This window comes from Ochlerotatus camptorhynchus, unplaced genomic scaffold, assembly GCF_037179485.1.
Source record: "Ochlerotatus camptorhynchus isolate MF236.1 unplaced genomic scaffold, CSIRO-AGI_Acam_v1.1 ptg000549l, whole genome shotgun sequence".
NCBI lineage: Eukaryota > Metazoa > Arthropoda > Insecta > Diptera > Culicidae > Ochlerotatus > Ochlerotatus camptorhynchus.
The window spans coordinates 411,670-427,500 of NW_027041032.1; the positions used below are offsets into that span (position 1 = coordinate 411,670).

Below are 15,831 nucleotides of genomic sequence, written 5' to 3' on the forward strand. Positions count from 1 at the left end.
TACCATCTTCACACAAACTAAGGTTGAGTGGGCAGTGAACTCCTTCGAATCATTCAAATCTCTTGGAAAAGATGGTATCTTTCCTGCATTTCTTCAGAAAGGTGGAGGAGTACTACTTGATTCCTTAACTAATATTTTTAAAGCTAGTTTAGTGCTTGGTCATATACCGAAAATATGGACCCACGTTCGTGTTGTCTTTATTCCTAAAGCAGGCAAAATAGACAAACCAATTCCAAAATCGTTCAGACCAATAAGTCTTACATCTACCATGCTTAAAATCATGGAAAAGATAATAGACGAGTATGTAAAATCAAAATATTTGCAAACGAGCCCTCTTAACAGGTTTCAATTTGCTTATCAATCAAACAAATCTACAGTCACAGCTATACATAAACTGGTTACAAAAATAGAAAATAATCTTGACAAAAAAGAAATAGCTCTCGTAGCATTTCTCGATGTAGAGGGCGCTTTTGATAATACATCTTACAAATCTATAAAAGAAAACTCAATGGAAAAAGGAACGTTGATCCTTGCATTATAATTTGGATTATGAAAATGCTGAATAATAGAGAAGTATCGGCTGACTTGGGAGAATCATCAATAACAATAAAGACCACTAGGGGGTGTCCTCAAGGAGGTGTATTGTCACCCTTATTATGGTCAGTTGTTGTTGATGATCTTCTCAATAAACTAGTGGAAGAAGGCTTCGAAGTTATCGGGTTTGCTGATGACGTGGTCATAGTACGTTCAGACTACAGAGTTATAACATGTTATAGCGCTATCTTGATGGTGGTCTCTTCGTTGCAATTATTTGACAACCGTTATAACAGTCTGAACAAGGCATTAAACGCTGTCCATTGTATTGCGTGTCCGTTGTATTGAGTGCCCCAGCTAAAACTGGCCTAGCCCTCCTAGCCGATTTCAACCTATTCAAACTATAGTATCTATAGTTATAACTAGTAGAGACCTATAAGAGGAACAGGGCAAATAGGAGATTCTCATCGACGGTGGTCATCATTCGCGAGATTATTGGTTTCTCTAGAAGGATCACATCTGCTTGGAAGTCATGCCTTTGCTACCAAGCTGTTGTCGTATACGGAAGCCAGTGCGCAAAACAGTCAGGTTCAATGAGTCATTTTCATATGAATATGAACTGCCATCTGCTTCTTCATTCACTGCCTCGTGAGAGTCTGAATGATTGAGAAGTAAACGAGTCACTGACAGTCGAGCTCTCAGTCAGCAGCTTTATTCTTCCGGGATGGTACCCTATCCTTGTTTTGAATGAGTGAGCGTACATTTTCTATGGAAAACTGCCTCAATTACATGCTGTGTGAGCGAAGGCAAGCGGTGTAAGTCGCCTATTCGTGAGTGACTGATTATATTTGTTGGCTCTTTTATTGCCTCGTTCTTAACCGTTAGGTACAGACCTGAATTAGGTGCCATAACTGGGGATGGGTTGTTATTTTTGGGTAACTGCCTCCAGGGAAGTCATTGCCGATGGTTAGAGCAATAAAAAGTTAGTAATGTATGCAATTCGACTAAATTGCCAGTAAAAGTTTTGAGTTGAAACTTGATGAAGAGTTGAAAAAAAAATCAAGTTACCAGATAAAGGAAAATGTGATTGTAACTTCATTAAAAACATGTTCAGCCGGATGATATTTGTCTCACACTACTGGAATTTAATTTTCGGTATTTTCAGACTTGTAGAAATAATTTGGAAAAGGATACAAATCACTTAAAACAATTTATCAACAATTTCGATATTTTTTAAATTAAGTCTATTTTACACAACTCGATATCGAATTAAAGAACCATAAATTTCGTGGCAGTTATTCTATAACTCTATAATCCCTTCAGTATCGAGTTGCTGAGAGTTCACTGTAGATAAATTCATTAGAAAGCATCGTTGTCATTTTTCAAGCTTCTAACCTTTGAATAAACTCTTTCCATACTATATATGAACTGAATGGATATTTACGTAGATCCGCACTATGACAATAATAAAGAAATTAAACGATTTTTTTTTACAAATTTTTGACAGCCAGATACAGATTCAAAAGATTTTTTGTTATGAAAATACAGATTGAAAATTGAAAAAAAAAATGTAGCAACACTGCGTCGAAGTGATCCGAAGCCAGTGAGCAGTTCACACAAATGAAATATTTAAATCAATCGATTGTCTGTGATAAAAAGTCCTCTTATCAATAATTTTCATAGATTAAACGTATATTAAATTTAACGTAGTTTGTTGAATAATTTATGGGAGAATCTATTAGCCCTTACAATACTATTGGCATACACTGAATTGAATCTATATTTTTGTGCATCTTTCATTAAATTAATGGTCTGCAATTTTTACGACGCATACTGTATGCAGCCCAGTGGTATGGTTTGCAGTGCTTTGTTTTGACACTACTACCATCAAAACGCACACGCGCGCGTCATAACAAACCACGTGCTTTCAAATCGCGCGTTCATTCATTCTTCTGCCTGTTCCTAGTGATAGTATGCTCTGTTGAAGAGTTTCGATAGATCCATCCTGGATTGAAAGCATACGTATGGATTTTATGTTTACGCTTCATATTTTCGGCGAATAAAAGCACATTCAAATGAAATCCGGCTCGCAATGAGAACCACATATTTCATATCTTAGATGAGAAAAACTGGCCACAGTTTTATCTGATTCGTCATTTTCGCATGCAGCTACCACTACTTTATTACTACACGAAACGAAAATCAATTATATTATTCATGTGTTTCACTTATACATTTTTGCTAAAACATCAGCCTTATACATTCCATAAGACAAACCGCATAGGTCCTATAAGAATGCATAAAAGGTATGTGGGACCGCTTATACATTTCATTTGACACATGATCTTCATTAACTTTTAGCAAGGCGTCTGCTTATTAGTTGACTTATACATTTTATGAATAATCAGCAATAGATATTTGCCAACAGGTATAAGGAGATTTCTATCCGTGTAAGCTATACTTAGCAGCTTTACGGTTGGTATAGAAATAGAAGTCAACTGCGAAGGGTGTTTCGATGCATAGTTGACAGCTGTTTCATGCGTACCGCTAGCTACCTGTTAGCTATGTCCTAAATTTTGATTTGATTTGACTCGATTGCGTGAATTTTATTTGACAGTTGACAGATTGACATTTGACAGAAAGTTTGTTGTTGACGAATATCTCAATATTTATGAAATAAAATGTTTTTTTGTTGTTGTGATTTTCCATTAAATAATCCTTTATTTTACCATAGAACATTTTCATTGCATTTTTCAACTCAAGAGAGATCACTTATAACAAACAAACCTTAATTTAACACGTAGTAGTAACCAAGCTAAACTTCTACACAACCTTCTCAGTACCAACGCACACGATGACTAATCCCAGTCCGTTTGTTCACGTGCCGGTCAACCCCCAAGACAAATCGCTAGCGAAGAATGTTTTCCCATTAAGGGGTCTCCTCTTCCAACCAGAGAACGGCAAGACTGTGCTTCACAGGATCATTTCTGTAGGCAAGTTTTCACCACAAGTTTTTTCCGAAAGGAAAAGATTTCCACCCACGATGATGAGACATAGTGGCCAGTTCGGAGCGTGAAACTTAGTTCGGCTTTCGCTCAATCGATTCATTCGGTAGAGTACCGGGCTTCTGATGATCGGCTTCCTTGCAAGAACTGGCCGCGGTCTGAGTGGTGTAATTTGATTATATTTTAAACTAAACAAATAAAGTAATGGTTGCATCCTGCTACTAACCCTAGCTTCTATAGATAAGTAACTCTGCTGCCTAGTGGTAAACACCTACACACCTACACCGACACACTATAAGGGGAAGTTTACCGACCCGAATTTAAAAATTTAGTTTTGGCACGTTTTTATTTTTCAAAAAATATTGGGAATAATTATAAAAAATCCAAGAAAATCGGTTTCTTCTTACGATTCTAGACAAAAATTACATGTAATCATATTTTTTCTATCTTATCATGAAAAAAATGGACTCTCAGCAAAACCGAAAAGTCCAACTTAATGCCATATTTTTTTTTACCTGAATGTGATTTTTTTAGATTTTTGATATCTTTTTCCAAATTTTTTAGAAAAATCGAAACGTAATTATTTTTTTTCGGAGCGGTGAACCTTCCCCTTAAACACCTTGTCAAGCAGGCTGCCACCACATAAAAGTTAATTTTTTGGCACTACTTCCAAGCAGTGTTGCCACATTTTCATCTGTACTGGGAGTTGCAAAAATCTTTTTCATCTGTTATATTGCTGAAAAAAATATGTACCACAATCTGCACCATTATTTTTTTTTTATTAAACAAATCCACCTTATTTATTTCAAATATTGTAACAAAGGCTTTAAATAACAAATGACGCGTTAGTTCCCATTTCGGTGATGTTTATACATTGTCTTTGAAAACTTCGACTGCATACTCTTAGTAAGTACCAATTTTGAACTGCCACCCCGCCGATTGATCAAATTTTTAGATTTCAGGATACCGTTGATTGTGTCGTTGCTAAGCCGATTTCGAAGTTTTGTTTTATTGTTGTTATATTAGGAAAACATTCGCTCTACGGTTGCTAAGGAGAATGAAGCATTATAAAAATATTATACACAAGACGTCGAAGTGCTGGAAATGCATGAGAACCATCTATTCTTTTCAAACCTGCGATTGTCCACCAATCCTGCACATGTGCGGTTTCTTTGCGAAGCAATTTAATTTTTAAGGCATGGAATTCGTTTTCCGACTCTCAAATCTCCATCATAGAAAACGCGTCCAGTACCATACAACTCCACGAAGAAACTGCGTCAGATCTGGAGTGATTTGAGATTTGTGCGTAGTTGCTTTTGTAAACAAACACTTCAATCACCGATTTCTCGCGAATACAAACTCAGCCTAGGAAACTAACAACACTCACATGTAGAGGAATGATTCCTCTGTCATTTGGAATAGTTTGTTCGCGAGATTGAGCTTTTATTCGCAAGAAATCAGCGATTGACATATTTGTTTACAACAGCAATTACGCCCAAATCTCGATGTTCTCCGGAGATGTCCCTGAAAATGTTTTGCTTTTCACAGTCCGTTGATTTTATTGCTTCTTTAGCTGCTAACCCAATATAAACATTCTTTCCACTTTTCAGATGTTTTTTTTTTCAAAATTGGCAGCATTTAGTTGTACGTAAGTTTCATCGCAGACATTAGTAAAAATCATCAGATAAAAGTCTTTCAGTTCTTCATGCCACATCGTGAATACGGGCTTTTCAGACTGGAACAAGCGATTCAGTCTATTAATCTGGGGCAAAATAAGCTCCAAAAAAAAAAAACAAAAGATTCTCTTAGCTAATTAAATTCATTCGTTGAGTTGGTATGATATGATTGGCCGTGTTGTTCATTCATACACAGGGTGCACCAAGGGGTGCATCTCAAGAGGCTTCATGTAATGATATTATTAATAATATTAAGCACCGCTTGAAAAAATCCGAAGTTCAATATTATAATTTCAGCCATCTAAAAAATCTGTACCAATCTGTACCTTGTCACAATAAACTGTAATCTGTACGAATCTGTACCAAAAATTAGCAAAAAATCTGTACCTTTCCAGATTATTCTGTATATGTGGCAACACTGCTTCCAAGAATGTTTGTTTATAATAGACCATTTTATCATTCATCTTAATTGTTCTGAACCTCTCTAATGAGTAAACCAACAATTCTAACCTGTCAAATTTGAAAATATTAAAAACGATTGGTTTATTTATATGAGCCAGGATATGAACGAGTGTTCCACACTAGGTTTCAAGTTAGTTTCGGGATTTGTGTGAAGTATATTTAGTCAAGAACGTCTTTTAATATTCTTGTTTTCCAGAACCATGCATTCGACGCAGATGTACCGATTACCGATTCATCTAAGCGACGAGTTGCTACCGATTTTCACTTATAATGTGATCCAAGAGACGTTTCTCAGTTGAACTGACAGCTAGAAATCTAGAGTGTGTGAGTGATCTGGTGTTAAAAGACTTCTCTGACGTTTGTGAAATGCGCAAGTATTAGTGCAGAACTTGGGGTAAATTATAAGCATTAGTGCAAGAAAACCTTTGAATTCACCCAAAGTTCTGCACTAATACTTGTGCAATTCATAACCGTCAGAGAAGTCTATGGTGCTGAATGTAAACATAAACAAAGCAGAAATTCATATGAGAATAAACTGCCAGTTCTACTGTGATCTGTCAAAAATTCTTGGTAAACAAACAAGTCAGCTGATCGCAACTGTCTCGTGGACAGCCTTATACGCCACCATACGCATCTACTGCTGTATGAACGCTTTCGCAACGATGAACAGGCATGATCTTATCTTTCCATCTAGGATATATGGATATATTTGTCTGCTGCGGCATCACACACTGAACTACGGAAAAAAGGCTTTGATTTTATTATTGCATCGAAAATCTGGTTTTTGAGACGAAAGTTATACGTCATTTGGTGGCCCCCTAATGTAACTTAGGTCAAAGTATATTTACCAGGATTTTCGGGAGAATTATCAATCACGTCTCCTTAGGTGCAGTGCAGCTCATTCATCATTTAAGGACCACTGAAATCAGCAACAAGCAGGATTTATTCACTTTAATAGCGAGAAAGCGAAACAACGAAGTTTTCACGGGTTTCTCTGCGCTGTTATTTAAGACAAGCGGCATCTCCATTGAAATCGGGTGACTTAAGGTGATACGATACGTCATGCTTTTTTTTGCTTTTTTTCTCTCCTTTCTATGTGTCAGTGAATTGATTATCATTGATACATCATGCACTACCGCAACTACCATAAACATAGCTGCTAGAGTTCGTTATTATTAAGTCGAACGTGTAACAGTTTATAAAATAAATTAGATAGGTAAAGAATAAGTTATGTCCATCTTAATGTAAATTGCAATCTTCGTCATTTTTAAAGAGATAAAGATATCTCTTTATTATCCAATATTGAGGCTAACACTACATTTCTATTAAATTTGCTAATTTTATTGACCTACCACCTCCCACGACACCCCTTCCTATACAAAAAATAATTATGCGCCTAGCCACCAAGACCAACATGTCAAGTCATCATAGTAGTTAATTGATTCAACATCACACTTTGTACACTTTGGTTACATACGACCTGTCCAAAAGTGATTCCAGAGCTCAAACCTCCAGGTACACAGTAAGAAAAAAGATCCCAAAGTGACTCATTTTCACAAATCTATATTGCAGGAAGCCAAAAGTAGGTAATATGGGTCGAAGAGTTTTCATTTACTTGTGAAATAGTTAGTTGTACCCAAAAGTAGGTGAATATGATTATACTCAAGTCAAAAGTACACTTAAAAAAAAATCTACACGTGCCGTTCATGTGTTTCACATTTGAATTGGCGCAATGTGGCAAACACATCAATTTCAAATGTATAACTTATGAAATCAGTCATACCTTACCCATGCTTCATTCACTTACAGCACACATGAATTTCATTTGATTTAAATGTCAACGTCATGTGCTTGATTTCTAATCATGAAATGTTTTGCATATAAATATGTTGTACCAGACATGCTAAATTTAAGCGTGATGCACATGAAAATTGATATATGGGTCATTCCAGCTCAAGTGGGTACACCACCTGTGGTCGATGTCACAGATTTGAGCCAAACTTGGCCAAAATACTTATTTTGGCATTCTGAACAAACGCCTTTTTTGATTTTGCTCTGAAGTTCCTCGATCCCTCTCGGCTACAACCCTGGATCTTCAAGATTTAAAAAAAAATAACTTTCAGAAGAGATAACGCCACAACCAAATAAGCCATTCGTGATTTTGAACGTCAATTTGGAGGTTTTTTAATGTTAGGTGCATCCACATTTTGGTTTTGTTATAGTAGATACAGCAAAATGACCTAGTTTCACCATTTTTTATTTCTGTCATCCACAATTGAAATTTTATACATGTACCATTGTACCTGCTAATCTATCTGATTTTATCATACTTCTAAAGCACAATGTTTTGGCTGTATCCCATAGGAACGAATTTTTCCCTTTTAGGACCACAATTAAATTATGAACAGAAGTAAATAAATGAGCTTGTTTTTGTTCATTGGTGGAGTAATTTGCAACACTAACACATTGATCACGACTGCAGCCAAATTTTTGCATGGGTTGCAGTGACCGCCTTGAAAAAAGTTGGAGGGTGGTGTCAAGACACGACCGCATTGTTGACGTAGGACTACGAAATTTTTGTTCGATTTTCTAGTCTGTACTCTCTGTATCATTATCATTATCATGCAGTGGCAACATCTGCGTAGAGCTTTTACGGCAATTTCTCAATATCAACAAAGCTTGCTGAAGGTGTTCCTAGAAAATATGATCCGTGATGCCGTCACCTACACTGAACACGCCAAGCGCAAAACCGTCACGGCCATGGATGTCGTCTACGCTCTGAAGCGACAGGGACGCATTCTGTACGGATTCGGAGGTTAAAACTTATCACCAACGTAACAAAACGGCTATTTTCAGGCCCTCCAAGTTGATTTCAGAAAAGAGGAAGTTCTGAGGCATAACATCTCTGATCACGCTTTCCTTTGGAAGGGAAGTAAAGCCGTTGGTTCCCGGTTCATGAGTTGATGGGTCGATAGGTAGGGTCCAGGTGTGGGTAGCATTGGCGCACAGCACGGAAAACAAATCCAAGGAAAAAACGGAGAGCATTTCGGGTGTTCGTTGGGGGCGTGTGGTTCTGAATTGGCAACAAAATGTTCCGCAATTGCATCCTCCCTATTCGTATACGCCCGAAGAACGGAGGCGAATGTCACTTCAACTTGTTTCATCTACGAACCATTATCTGATGACTGTGTTGGGGAAGCAGCACATGCATGTACGTAATTGGTGGATTTATTAGTTATTTCGAAGCTTCTGGACAATGCTTGACATTTGCCACTTTTTCAGTAGTTTAATTAAAAAAATCAACAGTCAAAAGCATTGTTATCGATGCGTAGAAAAGTTTCTGATCGATTGGTAATAAAATTATTGAAATTGGTCCAGGGGCAGCTAAGTTATTAACGTTCAAAATCTTTCATAATTTCATTTTTCGGTTTTCATAAAGTGTACCCCCATCTTCCCGAAAGACGTAGTCCTACGTCAAAATATTAAAGCAAATTACAGTTGAGTCGGTTACCTTTTTAAAAAAGTAGAACGGTCTGTGCCTAGGGGCACGAACGAAAGTTTGACGTAGGACCACTAGTGGACGGAACAAATGTGAAGAGCAATTTGCTACCAAATTTGTACCAAATTTGTAGCATTTTTTTCAGAGAGAAAGTTGATGAAGAGAATCGATCAAAATCACTTGCACTCCTGCTTCCAAGCTTGATTACAAGATTACAACTGTGGAGAGCATTTTGTGTGGTCTTTGGGGGCGTGTGGTTCTGAATATGGACAAACAGACACAGATAAATTCTATTCCAACTCTTTACTGTAATAAGCTTGTTGGCCCTGAAAAGAGTCGTTTTCTTGTCAAAGTTGGTGATGATTTATCCTCCGAAACCGTACAGAGTGCGTCTCTGTCGCTTCAAAGCGTAGATGATATCCATGGCTGCTTACGCTTGGCGTGTTCAGTGTAGGTGACAGCATCACGGATCTCATTTTCCAGGAACACCTTCAGCACACCTCGTAGATCAGACCGGAGATACGTTTGACACCGCTACGGCAAACCAGACGACGGATGGCGGTTATCACGAAGTACTTTGGCGCCTACTTTACCAAGTCCTTTTCCTCCTTTGCCACGTCCAGTAATTGTTGCTTGCTAGGTAGAAGTGTGGACTACCTAACCTGCAACCACCTTCCTGCTGCTGCTATTGATACTTCTGCTCCCTGCTCACCACGCCATCCGAAGCGAAAAGCGAGTTGAGGCTAGACAGCAGTGCTCTTTAATATCTTTTCAGGTTGAAGCAGAATGACCAAGTGGTACTCGATTATGACGACTGGGATTGAGAAGAACGTTTATTTCATGAAGAAACAGTGATAAATTTATCAATTTTTATTTATACATTGGACGATGCTTGACATTACCACTTTTTCAATAGTTTCTTGTTAAAAAATCATGAGTCAAAGGAATTGCTGATGCGTAGAAATATTTCTGATCGATTGATGATAAAATTATTGAAATTGGTGCAGGGGCACCTGAGTTATCAATGCTCAAAATGTTTCATAATTTTGTTATATGTTCTATTTTCGATTTTCACAAAGTGTTCCCCCATATAGAAATCACAGACTTAGTCCCACGTCAAAATTAAAGATCTCTCGGTAATGTTCGATTTGCATATCGTCCTCAAAATGACAGTTCTCCGGTAAAGTCGACTACAAATCAAGCAATGCACATCGGTTAACGTTACCGATCGTTCGGTAAATTTGAAAGCTAATTTTGCTGATCCAGTTTACAGATTTTTCGGTAATGTTCTCGATTACCGAAAACATTACCGACCGTTCAGCTGTTGAACATTCGGTAAATGAAATACCGAAGTCTGTGATTTTTTCTAAGTGTGTATGTCATGCATTTTTGACTATTGTACTTTAACTTAAAATTTTCAAGTATTAAATTGTTTCGGTTATGGTTCAAAAATCGCAACAATTCATGTTAGCATAATCAGACTACCGTTCACCTTACGCATGCGATAATGTATTTTAAATACGTTATTTTTTCAGTCTTGTCTTAAGCAGAGAAGAGAGTGAAGGTTGCATTTTATCATAACGCAATAGGCAGTTGTTTTTCCTATCAGAAAACAGTCCTTTAAATATTGAACAAAATGTTGGTTCATGTGTCAGCGAAGTAGGGGAGAAAGGGGTATAACGATCAGACGTGGTTTGCACCTCTTTATTCTCCAATTTGGAGGACGTTAGGGTTGTCATGCATCATCATTATGTACTTTACAGCGTGTTTGTAGAACGATGCAAAATAGAATATTTAATTCTCTAATTGGTTTGGTTTGGTGCTTAGTACAAAATTAATTGAAGATAAGGGGGATTCAGTTATTGAATTTCATAATCAGAGCAAAAGCTCGTATACAGGTTCTTCGCCTGTTCAATGTTTTAATAGTAAGCATCACAGTTAAGGTACACCATGCACCAGGTGCATCTCTTAGCGGAAGTGAATATTCACTGTAATTATTTTGGAGAGGCATTGTGTACTATCGCAAACTACTGTATTATAAATAATCTAAGTGATTATTCGCTTTCGCTAAAAGATTAAATAACATTGCTTACATAACAGGCCCTAATGTTCATTAAGTCAACCCCTCCCCCTCTAAACTGTCTACGTAGTTTAATGAACAGCCCCTTATTTAAACGGGATCGAAGTTTCCTTCGCAGGGCTGGTAGCAGGTCACTGTTTAGTGACTTGGTCACTATTTTGAAGTCAGTCACTAAAAAGTCACTTTTTACACCAAAAAGTCACTAAAGTCACTATTTCCTTAAAAATCGTAACTAAAGTCACTTTTTCACTACTAAAATAAAGTGAAATTTAAAAATATCAACAAAATGTTGAAATTGAGTATTTGGCACTAAGAAAGTCTACAGTAGTTTTAACAAAATATAAATATCCGTTAAAAAATTGAAAATTTTAACCAGGGTGACCAGTAAACTGCAAAACTTTAGAGCACCAGGAAAACTATTGGGAAATGCCTTCAATTTCGATTAAAAATTGGGGAAAATATACCTCCTTTCCCACAAAATAAATTGTAAACCTTGGAAACTTTCCAAATGTATTGTGATAGATTTTCAAAAGTCTTTCAAGGATGATTAAGAACATAAAAAAATCCAAGGTAAATTTTAAGAATATTTTAAAGGATTCTTGGGATGACACCATGATATATCAGAGAAGAATACCAAAGTACAGACTACGAAAGTCTAATGTAAAATTAAGTGCTCTGAGGACCGATTTCTTCATCTCCGCTTAAATCTATATAGTTAAACTTGGCTTATCACATACGAGCGTCGCTTTTGATTAATGTTTAAATTATTAGAGACGCAAAATTCAGCTCCAACACAATTTGGGAAATAATTCCAATATAATTGAGAGTGCATCTGATCGAGAGTTCTGAGAAGAATTATATGATGATTGGATGAGGATTCTAATAAGACTTTTAAAAGGAATTCAAAATTAGTTTTGAAATTTTGCTTAAAGAACCCGCATAATCAAACACTATTTGCTGAAAAGTACTCATTATAAATTTGACATAAAATATATCGTTACTATATGTGTTATCGACTATTTACAATCGAACTGGACTACCTCAATAATCACATACCATATTCAATTAAAATTAAACAATACAGCATGCAGTTACGTTTTCCCATAGAATGTTGGAATAATGTGTTATAATCTACGTCAGAATGTTTGGAGCTCGTAAACACTAACTAATTTTAATTGGATGGTCACAGAAGCAATAACGTTAAGATAAATTTTCCAAGTAGCGTTGATTATTGTTATTGTTTACTGTATGCCAAATATTATTTGTGGCTTGTAACGTTAAGCGGTGACGTTTTTGCTCATGTTCATAATATTGAACAAATACTTCTACACAAACTATGAGCACACTCATAATGTTTATCATATTGCGATTCGCTGCTGATACCACAAATAGTTTTTCTTTTTAGTAGTTGTGAACTATTGTATATCGATTAGCATCGTTCGATTTTCTGCTGCTGACACCACAAAGGGTAAAATTTCTGAGTGGCGTTCATCGACAAGCTAGCAGAAAACTTGAAAAACCGGCCTAACAATACCACCAAAGAGAAAGCAACTACAGCTACCTGTTACTAAACAAGATAAAAGTGAGTATTTTATAATTTTTTCACCTTATTTTTTTTTACAAAAAATCTACAATTCTAGAACCCCGCACTCCGGACTAAAACAAACGCCAACAAGTGCAAGCTGCGTATGAGCTGAACGTAGCAGAATTGCGTGCGTTGGAACGTTAGTTGATTTGTAAGAAAAAATGAACAATCCATAAATAATGTTTATTTTTAATTTTTAGCTGCAAGCTGTACTTAAGGAACAAAGAGAAGCTTGCAGACAGAGCTGAGAATTAATTTACATATGAATCGCAAGATCCTCTTGCATCACCTGCACCAGAAGCAAAAGGCCCAATCATCGTATCACAAGATTCTCTTGAAGCAGCACAAGGAGAATCAAGAATCGGCTACGTGTACCTATCAGTGGTAGACAGAGCTGGGGACTCAACTGTCATTAAATTGAAAGATTTTCTAGCTGATCAATCTACAGCTGCACCTGCAGCAGAAGCCAAATACTCCAATATCATCGTATCGCTGGATTTGATTACGCAGGACTCTGTTATTGTACCAGCAGAAGTTGCTGCGAATGGCAGGGTTTGGGACAATCTCACAGGTTATTCGAGATGATGATGCACCCGCAACTTTTTCGTAGCATTATCAGAGGCTGGAAATGGAAACTTCTACCAAATCGACTTACAGGATATTCTGGGCGACGGCAGCGAAGAGCTGGATCGAGGCTGGACCTGATTGGTAAGCAAATGCCTGAAATACACCCGAAAACAGACGGACAAGGCGCGGTCATAGAATTGACAGTTGATTGGGTATCGAAATATCATGAAGCTTAAAATGCTGAAAGCTTTTTTTTCGGAAGTTTTTTTACTTTTGTGTTTGTGTGAAGAATAAATTAGTTGCCAATGAAATAAATTGTTTTTACACACAATGAATCGTTAGCTTTGGCTGAATTCGATCTCACATCTACTGTCAACATGGTACCACTATACTAGCAGACCACTTAAATAATGGTACCATACTGTCAGTAGTTGTAAGGTTAAGATCAGTCATAGTCCCTGATCGAAGAAAAAGGAATAAATACAAACTATATGGGATATGGTAAACCCTTACGGAATTTATTCGTTTGAATATAACTTGAAAATACACCATAATGTTAAATTACCTCAATGAACTATTTACAGAGTATAACGTTTACTTTCCTTTTAAAAACCAAATTTAATAATCCAAATGTTCCAGAATGTTATGACATATAGTTTTATGATATTAAAATTGATTATAAAAAAGCTATATGTCTTACAGTAAACCTGAAATTTTGTTCTAAAATATCAACCTTATGGAATGGTAATTATACTTAACCGCCGTTATCCCATATAGTTGTTTTGCATATTACAATATATGGTATCCTCAGGACAATTCATGGTATTATATGCTTATCATTTTTATACACGCTGACTAGAATCGTCCGGATATACCTATTTATGGTACGTAATGATACTGTGGATCATCCTTTTATTGTTTACGATTATGCGGGAACTCTGATGAAAATTCCATGAACTCCAAAGATGGTCTCTGCGGATAGTTCTAAAAGAATTCTGGGTGATTTCTGAAGATACTTCCAAGATAATTCTAAAGAGTTCGAAATGAATTCCGAGAAAAATTGGGTTCTTTAATTTTGAAAAATATGTCGCTTTTTATATATCATCTGAAAGAGCTTCATTTTCTGAGCACAGCGATATTTTTTTCGAACCCACACACTTTCATCTCGATTTTTAAATCAATATTTAAAGCAAAATAATAACATCACTGTTTGACACTAAACTGACAAACTGACAGCTCGCTCCCATACAAAGTGACACCGAGGGGCGCTAATAAGTTGATTTTTGCAAATGTAATCATTCTTATTCAAAATAGTTCCAGTGTACCAAAATTGATGAAATTTTGGGTTTGGGTTCCATTTCTAATGCAGATTACGAATATGCATTTACCTCAATACTCTTAAAGAACCCAATTCCAATGGAATCGAATTTTGAGGGTTCAATCTCAAAGAAATTTTGAGAAGAGTTTCAAAGTTATTCTGTGATGGATTTTTGTTTTGAGAATTCTGAGGAGAATGAATGCAGGGGAAAAGTCTAAGATTATTCTAAGCAGAAATTTATTAAATTTCTGAGGTTAATTTTATGGAAATTCTAAGGAGCATTCAAATAAATTAAAAATAGATTTATGGAAGGACCCCTTCAGGGAGTTCTTAAAAGAATCAACAAAAAATCGTTGAAGATGCTAATTTCAAATAACAGACTAAAGTGGTAATTTTTATACGATAGATGAAGAGGTTCAATTATAGAGTTGATAGTTCCGTTATAGTACGGCAGTGTACAAATTGTATATACAAAGTAAAAAGCGTGTAAAGGACAATTTTGAGGAAGGTACGAAATGGGTAGTTGTTTACGTCAGATGGCGACTTGAGTGTGAAACAATCGAAAGAACAGTTTCCGCACATCGGAGGTACATGAGCAAATCGGCGATCATCCCTTTTGCCAGTGGTGGCAGGGGGAAACACCCCTCACCATGCCTCAAAAACGGATGAGCTTGGTAAAGGAGATGCTCTACTCGAATCGTACCTTCCTCAAAATTGTCCTTTGTTCGCTTTCTACTTTCAATATACAAATTTCACACTGCCTTACTATAACGGAACTATCAACTCTTTACTTTCATCTCCTCATCTATCGTATAAAATGTCCACTTTAATTGTGATATTTGATGTTAAGCATTTCCAACTACGAAAATAATCTATTTCCAAGAATTTTGTTGATTGTTCTGCAAAGAATTTCAAGAATGCGATATTATTTTTGTTAAAGCTTGTTTGGCTCAAAGTTTAAGAGATGGGACATTATTCTAAAAAAGTTTTTTTTTTCACTTCAAAAGCACTTTACAGGAGATTACGTTGTAAAATTCGATTAATTTAGAGGAGTTTATGAAATTTGATTTTAAGTTCCATTACATAATAAGTTTTTTTTTTCAAT

At 36.3% G+C, this 15,831-nt stretch overlaps 1 protein-coding gene and 1 non-coding gene across 2 annotated transcripts in view; one reads left to right on the forward strand and one right to left on the reverse strand.

Moving 5' to 3' along the window:
* Pxn (Peroxidasin) overlaps positions 1-15,831 on the reverse strand; it is a 249,966-nt gene that overhangs the window by 155,649 nt on the left and 78,486 nt on the right. The window lies entirely within an intron of this gene.
* Positions 3,497-3,706, forward strand: LOC135713244 (small nucleolar RNA U3). Its single transcript, XR_010518715.1, has one exon. It is a non-coding gene; the product is annotated as a small nucleolar RNA U3 (small nucleolar RNA).